The following is a 13691-nucleotide window of genomic DNA, read 5'->3' on the forward strand; positions in this document are numbered from 1 at the left end:
CTATCCCAGTAAGCATTCTTGATGAGGGGGAAGAAATTTCTTTTGGGGGCAAATAAAAAGGAGAAAAAGAAGATGTGTTGGGTGGCTTTGAAGAAGATGTACCGGGGAAAAAATCAAGGTGGGATGGGGTTCCGAAATATGCAACTGTTCAATAAATCTATATTGTCCAAGCAAGCATAGAGAATTTTATCCAATGAGAACTCTTTAATGTCTCGGGTTCTCAAAGGTAAATATTTTCCCTCCTCTACTTTTTTGATGCAAAGGTGGTTCGGGTATGAGTTTTACTTGGCGTTTGATAGGCCGTCGTTGAGCCTACCAAAGATAAAGTCCTATCTTGGTCTCACTAGCTAATAGCAAGGGTAAGAAAGGGTCGAACCCAAGAGAGGCGTTGAATCAACCACTGAGATACTACCGCATAAATAAGCTAAATGAAGTCGAGATTGGTTTGGTTTTATGTAACAAGTGCTAGTTCAAGTCAACTAAAGCTAGGGGGAGATTAACAATATTTAGAGAGTTCTAGGGCTTGGGATATACCACTCAATTTTGTCACAAATCACAATTAGCAAGTAGCAAACAATGGTAATTTGAGGGGATAATATAGGGAAAGTCATCTAAAGCACCCAACTACTCTCTCAAGTTAGAAGGATTACTCGAATTATGAATACAACCTACTCTCGTGGTTACAAAGCATAAAACAAGTATTAAAGCATAATCACGATGACAAAAACATTCCCTTGACTGGAAATTCCTATTCTCATGGAATTTCAAGTCAATTAAGCATAAGGGAGCTAACTCAAGTTCATCTCTCGATCCTTCGTTGAGAAAGCTTAGATAATAGTTCTAGCAATGGCCATATACAAGAACTAAGCAATTAAACCACTTACGCTCAACTAATTAACGCCCAACAATTACCAAATTAACACATGCAACAAGTAATTAGTGACTACATTGAGGGTTTTACCCAAACCCTAGAAAATTAGACTACTCACAATCCATGGAGATTAAAGCAATTAAGGATTTCAAGTAACTCATAAACAAGAATTAACTAAAGATTAAGCTAAATAACAATCTAAGCATCCAGGAATTAAGCAAGATAATTAACAATCAAAGCAATTAAAATGGAAGAGAAGAGTGAGAAAATGTTACTAGAAGCTTCAACTTGAATATCAATGGTGGAACTTGTCTTCTACAATGATTGAGAATGAAATTTCCAAGCTAATAATTATAATCTAACTAATGATTTGAGAATATTTGTGTTTCTACAATTGCAAACTAAGAGGAAGCACTAAAAACTTGGCTGCCGTACAAATGAGCTCCAAGAGTTATTTATAAAGACCCCCAAATAAAAAGGACAGAGAAAACAAGAGTCGGGCACGGCTACAGGTCAGCACAGACGTGCTGAGGTTGGCACGGACGTGCAGCTATACCTGCACGGACGTGCTGAGGTTGGCACGGGCGTGCACCTGGGAGGCAGAAGGTACTGTTTTAGTCAGGGCATCCTGCACGGACGTGCCAAATATGGCACGGACGTGCAGGCCTTGTTCAGTAGAATCAGTTTTGAAACTGATTTGGGCTGAGAAACCTGCACGGACGTGCGGGATCAGGCACGGACGTGCTGAATATCCTGCACGGACGTGCTGAGATCTGCACGGACGTGCAGGCCTTGAAAGCAGCAGGCAGTAGTTTCTGGTCGTGCTGGAACACTTCTGCACGGACGTGCCATACTTTGCACGTTCGTGCAGACTCTCTAAGGCCTTTATCTTCACTTTTCTTCGGTTTTGCTCCATGGTTTCGGCTTCTAACCTCGGTTTATCATCCAAATGCCTCAAATGTTCGTCTTTGAACCTAAAAACCCAACAAAAACACTAACAACCCGTGAAGCAAGGGATACACAAAAGTTGAACAAAAATAGAGTAAAAGTGAACCAAAATGCCAATATACCAAGTAAACAAGGTTCAAAATCACTCTAAAATCGTATCAAATAACAAGTTATCAAATCCCCCCAAGCTAAGCTTTTGCTAGTCCTTGAGCAAAACAAACATGTCAAATTGAGAAGGAAGATTACTTGCTAATGATCAAACCAAGAAAATATACTTAAAGAGAAAACACAAACACAAATCCGCATGGCAAGAACCATAAACACTTTTAGCACAAGTGAAAAGCAATTTAAACCCCTAAGTCGCCTAAGAGGACGAGTTTTTATCTCGTGAGGGTTTCCCTTGAGCTTAACCCACAACTTACACAAACCATGCCAAAATTATCATAACACATCATCATCATCAAGGTGATCAATACACACCAAAACCAATGTTTTTATTGCCCAAGTCAACTCATCCGGATATAAATCACAAGCGAGACAAGTGAGTGACTTTCAAGAATTACCGATAATACAAATGTGCACATGAGTTAGGGGTAGAGAGGAGAATTAAGCAAGGTTGCACTAGGATACTTCCTTATACCTTTTACTAGTTCATTAGAGCACGTCTAGATATTCCAAAGTTGCAAAAAGCCCTCTTTCGGTTATAAAATCTCAAAATGCAAGTCCACCTCCCAAAATGCACTCCCAAGCCCTTTCAACTACGCTCTAATTGGGAAATTTACACAAGAAACATCATAATAGATAGTGTGTGGGAGGCATCCACAAATTGACCTCTAGAGAAGAAAAAGTGAAAACTTTGAGAAATTTGGAGGAGCTTTTGTTCTCCTTTTCTTTTTCTATTTTTTTTTTTTAACATTCATTGCCCTCGCCTCTTTTAACTGTGAGCAGCTCTTTCTTTTATTCGATACATGTGGCTTATTATGCCACTTATTACACAAGATACAAATAGAACCAATTCCCTAATAGAGTTTCATTTAGGGGGAGGAGGGGGGGAACATCAAGGGCACAAGGGACCGCAATTCGATTCAAACATATCCTACTTTGGGCAAATTTGACAATATCCTATACTAGACGTGCAATTGAGCATTCATCGGTTTTCATTTCATATACTCTAATGCAATCAAGATTAATAAGCCTCTAAATGACCCCAACTCTTGCACACACCCTTCTAAAAGAACTTTTACTCATCACTTAAGAGTCAAGCAAGCAAATCATATAAGCATCGTCATTTGAGTCTCATCCAAGGGCCATTTTTCCATTTTTTTTTTTTTTTTACTAGAGGTTGCTAGAAAACAAGAATAGATAAAAAGTTAAGAAAACTAAGCTAATCATAAAAAAAAAAAAAAAAATTGAAGCACAACTATACATCTAAATAAATAAAGAGAGAAGAGAAGAGAAATATTCACAAATTAAGAGATTTGGATTTAGGGTGTTGGATTTCAAAGGGAGCAAATTTGGATATTTAGGGGTTTGGATGCTAGGGGAAGGAGCAAACAACATGCAAAGTTTATACCAACAAGAACATACAAGAACCAACATATGAACCAAAGAGAAAGACTCCCCCCAAGCTATCATAAACATTGTCCCCAATGTTAAAACAATTAAAGCACAAGAAGGGGAAGAAAGAGAACTAACTCATTGGCTCGGGCCTCCTTGGGAGCTTGAGCCCCCGGGGTACCAATGTCGGTAGACGTTCCGGAATTCACCCAATTTTGATCGAAGATCCTCAAAGCTTGTCCTCATATTGTCGTAGGAGGACCTCATGTCTTTGTGAGACTTTCTCATAGTCTCGAACTCGATGGACATGCGGTTGAACCCGACATTCATCATTTGCATTTGTTGCTCGAAGGAAAGGGGTGGGTTGCCCTCACCCATGTCTTGACCTTGGTAGCCTTCTTGGTACCCTTGTTGGTGCTCATATTGTTGTTGTTGTTGGAATTGTTGTTATTGTGGTTGTTCTTGCTCTTGCTCATGCTCTTCTTCATCATCACCGGGAATCCAAGGGTGGTCCCTCTCGAAGACCTAGTTGCTCTCGTCGTAGATGAAGGTCTGCTCCGGATCGGGGAGGTAGGCATAGGAGCGGCCACACACGTGCCACAAGTAAGGATGCGGCCCTTCCACGTCCGCAACCCATCTCATGGTCCTAAGCGACTGCATGTCTAGCTGCGTCGGCCCTGGGCAAACCTGCTCATCTGCAAAATCAAGGTTAAGAGCAGAAGCAATAATAGTGACCATGCCACCTATGGTGATGTTGCCGGACCCAGTGGCAACATCCTCTAGGTGATCGACAAACCAGGCCCCTACATCTAGGGCCGTACTACCCTCGCTTAAGTGCCATAGGAAGTGAAGCTCCCTATTGGACACTACACCCGAACTATCACCTCTAGCGAACGTCGTGTTCGCTATGGTGCGCTGTGACATCCTAAAGGCGGGGTGGATTATGGCCGTAGCTTTATCAGTCCTAGGGTTGTAGTCGAAAAGGCCGGTGATCTTCCTCCAAAACTCACCCGCACAATAGTTACGGGGGGGGCCTATCCTTTGGTCCTATGGTTCCGTTAATTGGCCACCCAAAAGCTTGGTTCACCCTCTTTATGTTCAAGTTGTGTTGGGTGTTCATGAGTTGGAAGGTAAGGCGGCGGGGGGATCTGTTGTTGTCTCGTTGCACTTGAAGGGTGGAGAGGAATTCAAGTGTCAACCTTTTGTAGGTCGGGGCGCTTAAATCTAGCCAATTTTCTAAGCCACAACCCTCGAAAAGCATCCTAACATCGTCCCCTACCCCTAAAGCCTCGGCAACAGTCTCGTCATAGAACTTTGTAGGTCGAACTCTCCTCCTACTTATTCTTATATAGTTGTTCAAAAATGTTGAGTCATTGAACACGATTCCCATAGTCTCCACTTATGGTGGATCAACGGGAGGAGGAGGAGAGGGGTTGCGGTACCTAGCATCCGTGTTTCTAGGTCGATTTCTTCTAGACATGGTCGGTCTTAATGCAATGCAATCAAACAAACCAAGACAAAATAATCACCTCGCAACCACACAAAGAGACTAAGTCCACAAGTCGACCAACCAAAGCTCAAACAAGGCCAATGAACACAACACAATCAAGTCAAGTTCTAAGTCTCCCACCTAAAACAAGCAAATCACCAAGCAACAAAGACCACTTCAATAATGCATCTAAAACAATTCTACATCGATTTCATGCAATATTATCAAAAAAACCAACACAACAATTCACCTAAACAAGCATGCTCTTCCTTCATGAAAATCAATTTTTCAACCTCACTTACAAAAAATCCAATTCTCAAAACACACCAAAATCCATTCAAACTCAATAATGCTTTTCAATTATCAACTATCAATCACTCACAACCAATTCAAACAAACTTTCTCAAGCAATTTCATGCAAAAATTCAAGGAATTAAACATGAAATTAGTGAAAGGGAGGAACGATTATACCGAGCTTATCGTGGGTGTAAAACCCGCAAATGAACCTTTCTAACCTTCCTTTTGCTTACTTGAACTTACTCCTTCAACCAATTGTCTTGAACTTTAACTCCAAAGAAAACCCCCAAATTGATTTTTCAAGGTTAGGGTTTGAGTATTTTGGGTGATTTTTGGGTTTGAATGTGAGAAAAGGAGTAGTAGATTGTGAAAATGTTGAAATGGAGTGAAGATTTTGGAGAAAATTGTTGAATTTGGGTGAGGATTTGGGTGAGAATGGAGAATTGAGTGGGTTTTGAAGGAGGAAGTAAGAGTTTTAAAGAGAGGAGGAGTGAGAATCGTGAGATAGAGAAATAAGAATGAGTGAAATTTTTTTTTTTCGTTATAACCTTGCTGCTGCCAGCCATTTTCGGGGCGGCACGGACGTGAAACAATTGGCACGGACGTGCAGCCTCAGACAGAAACGTGGGTAGGGTACTGATTTATTTGGCATGGACGTGCAATATGCGACACAGATGTGCGACGTTGCACGGACGTGCGTAATTTGGCACGGACATGCAGCCTCAGACAGAAACTTAGATAACATACTGACTTGTTCAGCACGGACGTGCTTAGCCACCTTGCACGGACGTGCTTAATTTGGCACGTCCGTGCCAATCTGGAGAAATTTATATCAAAATTTCTGATTGCTTCTGACTGCCTCTGCACGGACGTGCGATGCTCTGCACGTCCGTGCAGACCTGATGCTACACGATCCTTTCCCCTTTTTTTTTTTAATAATAGTAATAGTAAGGCATAATAATAATAAGATTATTATCATTACCATTATTATTATTATTATTATTATTATTATTATTATTATTATTATTATTATTATTATTATTATTATCTACTACTTCACTTCCACAAAAACCTTTTCTTACTTTTCTTTTCATCAACACCTACAAAAGACATTGAGAGAAAAGTTAGTAATAGTAAGAGTGATGGAAATTAAATAATAGTTTGTGAGAGAGAGAGAGAGTTGAGAAACTCGGGTTGCCTCCCGGAAGCGCTCTTTTAACGTCACTAGCTTGACGACATTGCGAGATCAATGAGAGTAGGGAACATCAAACTCATTAAGGTGAACAACCTTGGCTTCCTCATGCACAAAACCGTCAAAGTATGCCTTAAGCCTTTGGCCATTCACTTTGAACGGTTCACCATTGTTATTTGAGATTTCTATCGCTCCATATGGAAACACCTTCTTAACGGTGAAAGGTCCACTCCATCTTGACTTAAGCTTACCCGGAAACAACTTCAACCGGGAATTGAAAAGTAGGACCTTATCACCTTCCTTAAACTCCATTTTGCTAATATGCTTGTCATGCCAAGCCTTGGTCTTTTCTTTGTAAATCCTTGCACTCTCATATGCATCCATTCTTAATTCTTCCAAGGCGTGGAGGTCAAGCAACCTCTTCTCACCGGCGCTTTGAAGGTCGAAATTCAATGTTTTGATAGCCCAATGAGCCCGATGCTCAAGTTCTACCGGCAAGTGGCATGACTTCCCATAAACAAGCTTGTATGGTGTGGTGCCAATAGGAGTTTTGAACGCGGTGCGATAGGCCCATAGAGCATCATCAAGATTTGTAGACCAATCTTTTCTAGACCTATCCACCGTTTTCTCAAGGATCATTTTTACCTCCCGGTTTGAAATTTCAGCTTGACCACTTGTTTGGGGGTGGTAAGCTAATGACACCTTGTGCCTCACACCATATTTCTCAAGGAGAGCTTGAAAGGATCACTATGCAAAGTGTGAACCTCCATCACTAATCACAGCCCGGGGCACTCCAAATCTTGGAAAAATTACTCTTTTGAAGAGCTTGACCACAACATTAGCATCATTAGTAGGAGATGCAACCGCTTCCACCCACTTTGATACGTAATCGACGGCCACTAGAATGAACTTGTTCCCAAAAGAGCTCGGGAACGGCCCCATAAAATCGATGCCCCATACATCAAAAATATCAAGTTCAAGGATGTTGTTCAAAGGTGTTTCATTTCTTTTTGAAATATTACCGGTTCTTTGACACCGGTCACAAGCTTTCACCACACCCCACACATCTTTGAACATTGTTGGCCAAAAGAAACCGCATTGCAATATTTTCGCCAAGGTCTTGTTGGCACTCATATGTCCTCCATAAGGTGAGGAGTGACACATTGTGATAACATCTTCAATTTCATTATCCGGGATTCACCTTCTAAAAAGGCCATTAACACCTTGTTTGAAGAGCAAGGGGTCGTCCCAAAAGTATTGGCGAACATCATGAAGAAACTTCCTTTTTTATTGATAGTAGAAGTCGGGAGGGAGAATAGAGCAAGACAAGTAGTTTGCAATGTCCGCAACCATGGTGCTGGTCCTTAGAGAATAGCAAATAGTTGATCATCCGGGAATGAATCGTCGATTGGCAAGTTATCAAGATCACCTACAAGGATAGGCAACCGTGAAAGATGATCGGCCACCACATTTTTGGCACCCTTCTTGTCCCTAATCTCAATGTCATAGTCTTGTAAGAGCAAGACCCACCGTATCAATCTTGGCTTTGGTTCCTTCTTGGACAAGAGGTACTTCAAGGCCGCATGGTCGGTGAAGACTATGACTTTAGATTCCAACAAGTATGACCTAAACTTCTCAATTGCATGAACAATGGCTATAAACTCCTTTTCTGTGGTTGTGTAATTCCTTTGTGCATCATCCAAAGTTTTGCTAGTGTAGTAGATAGCATGGAGCTTCTTATCCTTCCTTTGTCCAAGAACGGACCCAATGGCAAAATCCAAAGCATCACACATAAGCTCAAAAGGAAGCTCCCAATTAGGGGGTTGAATGATAGGAGCCGAAATCAATGCCTCCTTCAACCTATCAAATGCTAGCAAACAATCATTAGTAAACACAAAAGGGGCATCCTTTACCAGCAATTGAGTGAGCGGCTTTGCGATTTTTGAAAAATCCTTTATGAACCGGCGGTAAAAACCCGCGTGTCCAAGAAAGCTCCTTATCCCCTTCACATTTGCAGGGGGTGGGAGGCGCTCAATGACCTCAATTTTGGCACGATCTAATTCAATGCCCCTACTAGAAATTACATGACCAAGAACAATTCCTTCTTCTACCATGAAATGACATTTTTCCCAATTCAAAACTAAGTTCACCTCTTGACATCTTTTCAATACTTTAATCAAATTTGAAAGGCAAATGTCAAAAGATGAACCAAAAACAGAAAAGTCATCCATGAATACTTAAATTGATGATTCAAGCATGTCGGAAAAAATAGACATCATACACCTTTGAAATGTGGAAGGTGCATTACAAAGTCCAAATGGCATCCTTCGATAAGCAAAGGTGCCAAAAGGGCATGTGAATGTAGTCTTCTCTTGATCCTCGGGTTGGATTGGGATTTGGAAGAATCCCGAGTATCCATCCAAGAAACAATAGTGACTATGTGATGCTAGTCTTTCCAATATTTGATCGATGAAGGGGAGTGGGAAGTGGTCTTTCCGGGTGGACTTATTCAATTTTCGATAATCAATACACATCCTCCACCCGGTGACCGACCTTGTAGAAATGGTCTCACCCTTATCATTCTTGATGATGGTCATGCCTCCTTTTTTAGGCGCAACTTGAACCGGGCTAACCCACTTACTATCGGAGATAGGGTAGATTATGCCCGCTTCAAGAAGTTTTAAAACTTCTTTTTTCACAACTTCCTTCATGTTTGGATTGAGCCTTTTTTGGTGCTCAATCGAGGAAGCATGATCATCATCAAGTAAAATCTTATGCATGCATATAGTAGGACTTATCCCCTTAATGTCATCAATTTTGTACCCAATGACACCTCTATACTCCCTTAAAACAACTAGGAGTTTCCCAAGAGAGGTATCATCAAGTTTAGCATTGACAATAACGGGATAATTCTCACTATCATCAAGAAAAGCATATTTAAGTAAAGGAGGAAGGGGTTTAAGTTCAACCTTGTGAGGAGGCGTAGTCCTCTCCTCTTTTACCTCCACATTAAGCACTTTCACTTTCTTTTTGTTGTGGACTAAAGGTTGGTTGAGCAAAAGATCATACCCCCTCGTTTTTTCACCTTCCTCAACTAAGCCTCCCGTTAGGATAGCTTGTAAAGGATCTCCTTCAAACAAATTTTCTTGGAACTTCTCTAAGTCCCTTTCCAATGTATCAACTCTATGAACTTCATCATACAATGGCTTTTTCAATGTTTGTGGGAATGAAAATGATATTTTCTCATCTCCCACATTCAAGGTCAATCTTCCTTGCTTTATATCAATCACAACACCCGCGGTGTTCAAAAACGGTCTTCCCAAGATTAGGGGCACCGTAGTATCTTCTTCCATTTCCATTACCACAAAATCACATGGCACAAATACTCTTCCAACTTGAACCGGTACATCTTCAAGAATTCCCAAAGGTAGCCTAACCGTGCGGTCGGCCAATTGTAAGGACATTCTTGTTGGCTTCAAGTCTCCCACTTTCAAACTCTTAGCAATAGAATAGGGCATCAAACTCACACTTGCCCCAAGATCACATAAAGCATCCATAGCCTCTAAGTCTCCAATCTTCACCGGTATTGCATAGCTACCGGGGTCACCAAGCTTTTGAGGGAGCTTGTTGGTTTTGTGGATGAGATTGGTTGTATTGGTTTTGAGGGGGGCCTTGATTTTGTTGTTTCCAACCCGTGTTTTGTTAGGGTTTCCAACCTTGATTGTAGGGTTGAGAGTATTGATCGTTTCTTTTCCCAATAGCCGCAGCTTGTTCTTGGTTAGTTGAGTTGCAATAGGAGGACAAGTGATCATTTCCTCCACTAGTTTCACAAGACATGACTTGTTGTGAAGAAGAGCTTGGAGATGTAAGGGTGGCTTGATCTAGCTTGTGAGCTAGCATGTCGAACTTTGATGCAATAAGGTCTATTGCACTAAGGTCGAGGATTCCGCCCTTCTTTGCTTGAGGTTGCCGTCTATCACCTCCGTATGCATAGTGCTTTGCCACTTCTTCAATCATCTTGTATGCATCATCTACCGATAGCTTTTTAAGGCTACCACCGGCCCCGTTATCAAGGTTGGCCCTTGAAGTAGGAGTAAGGCCATCATAAAAGCTTTGAACAATGATCCATGATGTGAAACCATGATGTGGGCATTTTCTAGTGCAGTCCTTGAAACGCTCCCAAGCTTCACTTAAGGTTTCATCAATCTCTTGGTTGAAATTGGTGATTTTCCTTCTTAGTTCGGCGGCCTTTTCGGGTGGACAATACTTTCCAAGGAAAGCTCTAGTGACTTCATCCCATGTGGTCAATGATCCCTCTTCTACCGTTCTCAACCAATGCTTTGCTTTGTCACGGAAGGAGAATTAAAACATGTGCATACGGATGAACTCTTCCATGATGTTGTTTTGCTTGATGGTTGTGCACAATTCGAGAAAGTTGTCCAAATGAGCAAAAGGACACTCATGAAAACTCCCACCAAATTGATCACCTTGTATCATACGGATGAGTTGAGGTGAAAGCTCAAAATTATTTGCATTCGTAGTAGGGAGACGTATGCCACTCTGAAGTGTGAAGGCATTGGGGTGGTCATAATCTCGTAACAATGGTGGAGGAGGATTGTTATCACCCATGTTATCTTCTTCGTTGGTTGCAAAGATTTCCTCCGGATCGGAATCCGAATATACAATAGAGAACTCGGGTGTGCCTTGCAAAAGCCTCCTCACGTTTCTCAAAGTCCTATTTAACTCTGGATCAACGGGAATAAGCGGTGATTGCTTACTCTTCCGTGTCATGCAAGGTCAAACAAAGCTAAGAAAAACGTTAGCAATGACTATCACAAGTTGAAAACACAAATATACAAAAATAAATAAGAAAAATTATGATACAAATATACACACTTAGACTCATTCAACAATAATACATTCAATGTGACTTTGCCTCCCCGGCAACTGCGCCAAAATTTGATAGGCCGTCGTTGAGCCTACCAAAGATAAAGTCCTATCTTGGTCTCACTAGCTAATAGCAAGGGTAAGAAAGGGTCGAACCCAAGAGAGGCGTTGAATCAACCACCGAGATACTACCGCATAAATAAGCTAAATGAAGTCGAGATTGGTTTGGTTTTATGTAACAAGTGCTAGTTCAAGTCAACTAAAGCTAGGGAGAGATTAACAATATTTAGAGAGTTCTAGGGCTTGGGATATACCACTCAATTTCGTCACAAATCACAATTAGCAAGTAGCAAACAATGGAAATTTGAGGGGATAATATAGGGGAAGTCATCTAAAGCACCCAACTACTCTCTCAAGCTAGAGGGATTACTCGAATTATGAATACAACCTACTCTCGTGGTTACAAAGCATAAAACAAGTATTAAAGCATAATCACGATGACAAAAACATTCCCTTGACTGGAAATTCCTATTCTCATGGCATTTCAAGTCAATTAAGCATAAGGGAGCTAACTCAAGTTCATCTCTCGATCCTTCGTTGAGAAAGCTTAGATAATAGTTCTAGCAATGGCCATATACAAGAACTAAGCAATTAAACCACTTAAGCTCAACTAATTAACGCCCAACAATTACCAAATTAACACATGCAACAAGTAATTAGTGACTATATTGAGGGTTTTACCCAAACCCTAGAAAATTAGACTACTCATAATCCATGGAGATTAAAGCAATTAAGGATTTCAAGTAACTCAAGAACAAGAATTAACTAAAGATTAAGCTAAATAACAATCTAAGCATACAGGAATTTAGCAAGATAATTAACAATCAAAGCAATTAAAATGGAAGAGAAGAGTGAGAAAATGTTACTAGAAGCTTCAACTTGAATATCAATGGTGGAACTTATCTTCTACAATGATTGAGAATGAAATTTCCAAGCTAATAATTATAATCTAACTAATGATTTGAGAATATTTGTGTTTCTACAATTGCAAACTAAGAGGAAGCACTAAAAACTTGGATGCCGTACAAATGAGCTCCCAGGGTTATTTATAAAGACCCCCAAATAAAAAGGACGGAGAAAACAAGAGTCGGGCACGGCTACAGGTCAGCACGGACGTGCTGAGGTTGGCACCGACGTGCAGCTATACTTGCACGGACGTGTTGAGGTTGGCACGGCCGTGCACCTGGGAGGCAGAAGGTACTGTTTTAGTCAGGGCATCCTGCACGGACGTGCCAAATATGGCACGGACGTGCAGGCCTTGTTCAGTAGAATCAGTTTTGAAACTGATTTGGGCTGAGAAACCTGCACGGACGTGCGGGATCAGGCACGGACGTGCTGAATATCCTGCACGGACGTGCTGAGATCTGCACGGACGTGCAAGCCTTGAAAGCAGCAGGCAGTAGTTTCTGGTCGTGCTAGAACACTTCTGCACGGATGTGCCATACTTTGCACGTCCGTGCAGACTCACTAAGGCCTTTATCTTCACTTTGCTTCGGTTTTGCTCCATTGTTTCGGCTTCTAACCTCGGTTTATCATCTTAATGCCTCAAATGGTCGTCTTTGAACCTAAAAACCCAACAAAAACACTAACAACTCGTGAAGCAAGGGATACACAAAATTTGAACAAAAATAGAGTAAAAGTGAACCAAAATGCCAATATACCAAGTAAACAAGGTTCGAAATCACTCTAAAATCGTATCAAATAACAAGTTATCAACGTTCTATCTTAAGTGTGAGGAATGTTATTGAAAAAGGTGCGAGAAAGGTTATTAATGGGGGTAGTAGTATCAATATTTGGGATGAACCATGGGTGCTCAACTCACAAATTTTTGTGTTCTTTCAGCCAAGGGTAACGGGGAAAACTTTCCAACATATGTGAATGAATTATGGGATGATAGAAGCTGGAATTTGAGCATTTTGCGGTAGCTTTTTACTGATAGGAAAGTCAGTGACATTTGCAGCACTCCAATTCCAATGTTCGATACTCCGGATGAGTGGTGTTGGCACTACTCGAAGGATGGCTTATATAGTGTTAAGAGTGCGTATAATATATTAATTGAAGAGGAAGAATTGAGCAGAGCATCTTCATCTAATGTTCCTCCTTCTTTCAATTAGAAGATCATTTGGAAAGAAAATGTCCCTCAAAAGATTAAGTTCTTTGCTTGGAGGTGCATCAAAAATGCCATTCATGTGCGTATGAGGCTGACTGCGCGAGGTATGGAGATTGATCACATATGCTCGATGTGTGGGGAAGCGGAAAAAACCACTATGCACATGCTACTACTCTGTCCTAAAGTAGCTTCAATTTGGAAACACTCAGTTTTAAGGTTAGACACAATTGGTGAAGAAGGTGGCTGCTTTCGTACATAGTTGGTGTGCTAGCAAGAGTGA

The 13691-nt window shown here is 41.1% G+C and overlaps 1 non-coding gene across 1 annotated transcript; it reads left to right on the forward strand.

Moving 5' to 3' along the window:
* Window positions 1-10489: 10489 nt before the first annotated feature.
* On the forward strand, window positions 10490-10596 carry LOC145590319 (small nucleolar RNA R71). The gene has a single exon (XR_014101947.1). It is a non-coding gene; the product is annotated as a small nucleolar RNA R71 (small nucleolar RNA).
* Window positions 10597-13691: the final 3095 nt, after the last annotated feature.

Source organism: Chenopodium album, chromosome 17, assembly GCF_948465745.1.
Source record: "Chenopodium album chromosome 17, dcCheAlbu1.1, whole genome shotgun sequence".
NCBI lineage: Eukaryota > Viridiplantae > Streptophyta > Magnoliopsida > Caryophyllales > Amaranthaceae > Chenopodium > Chenopodium album.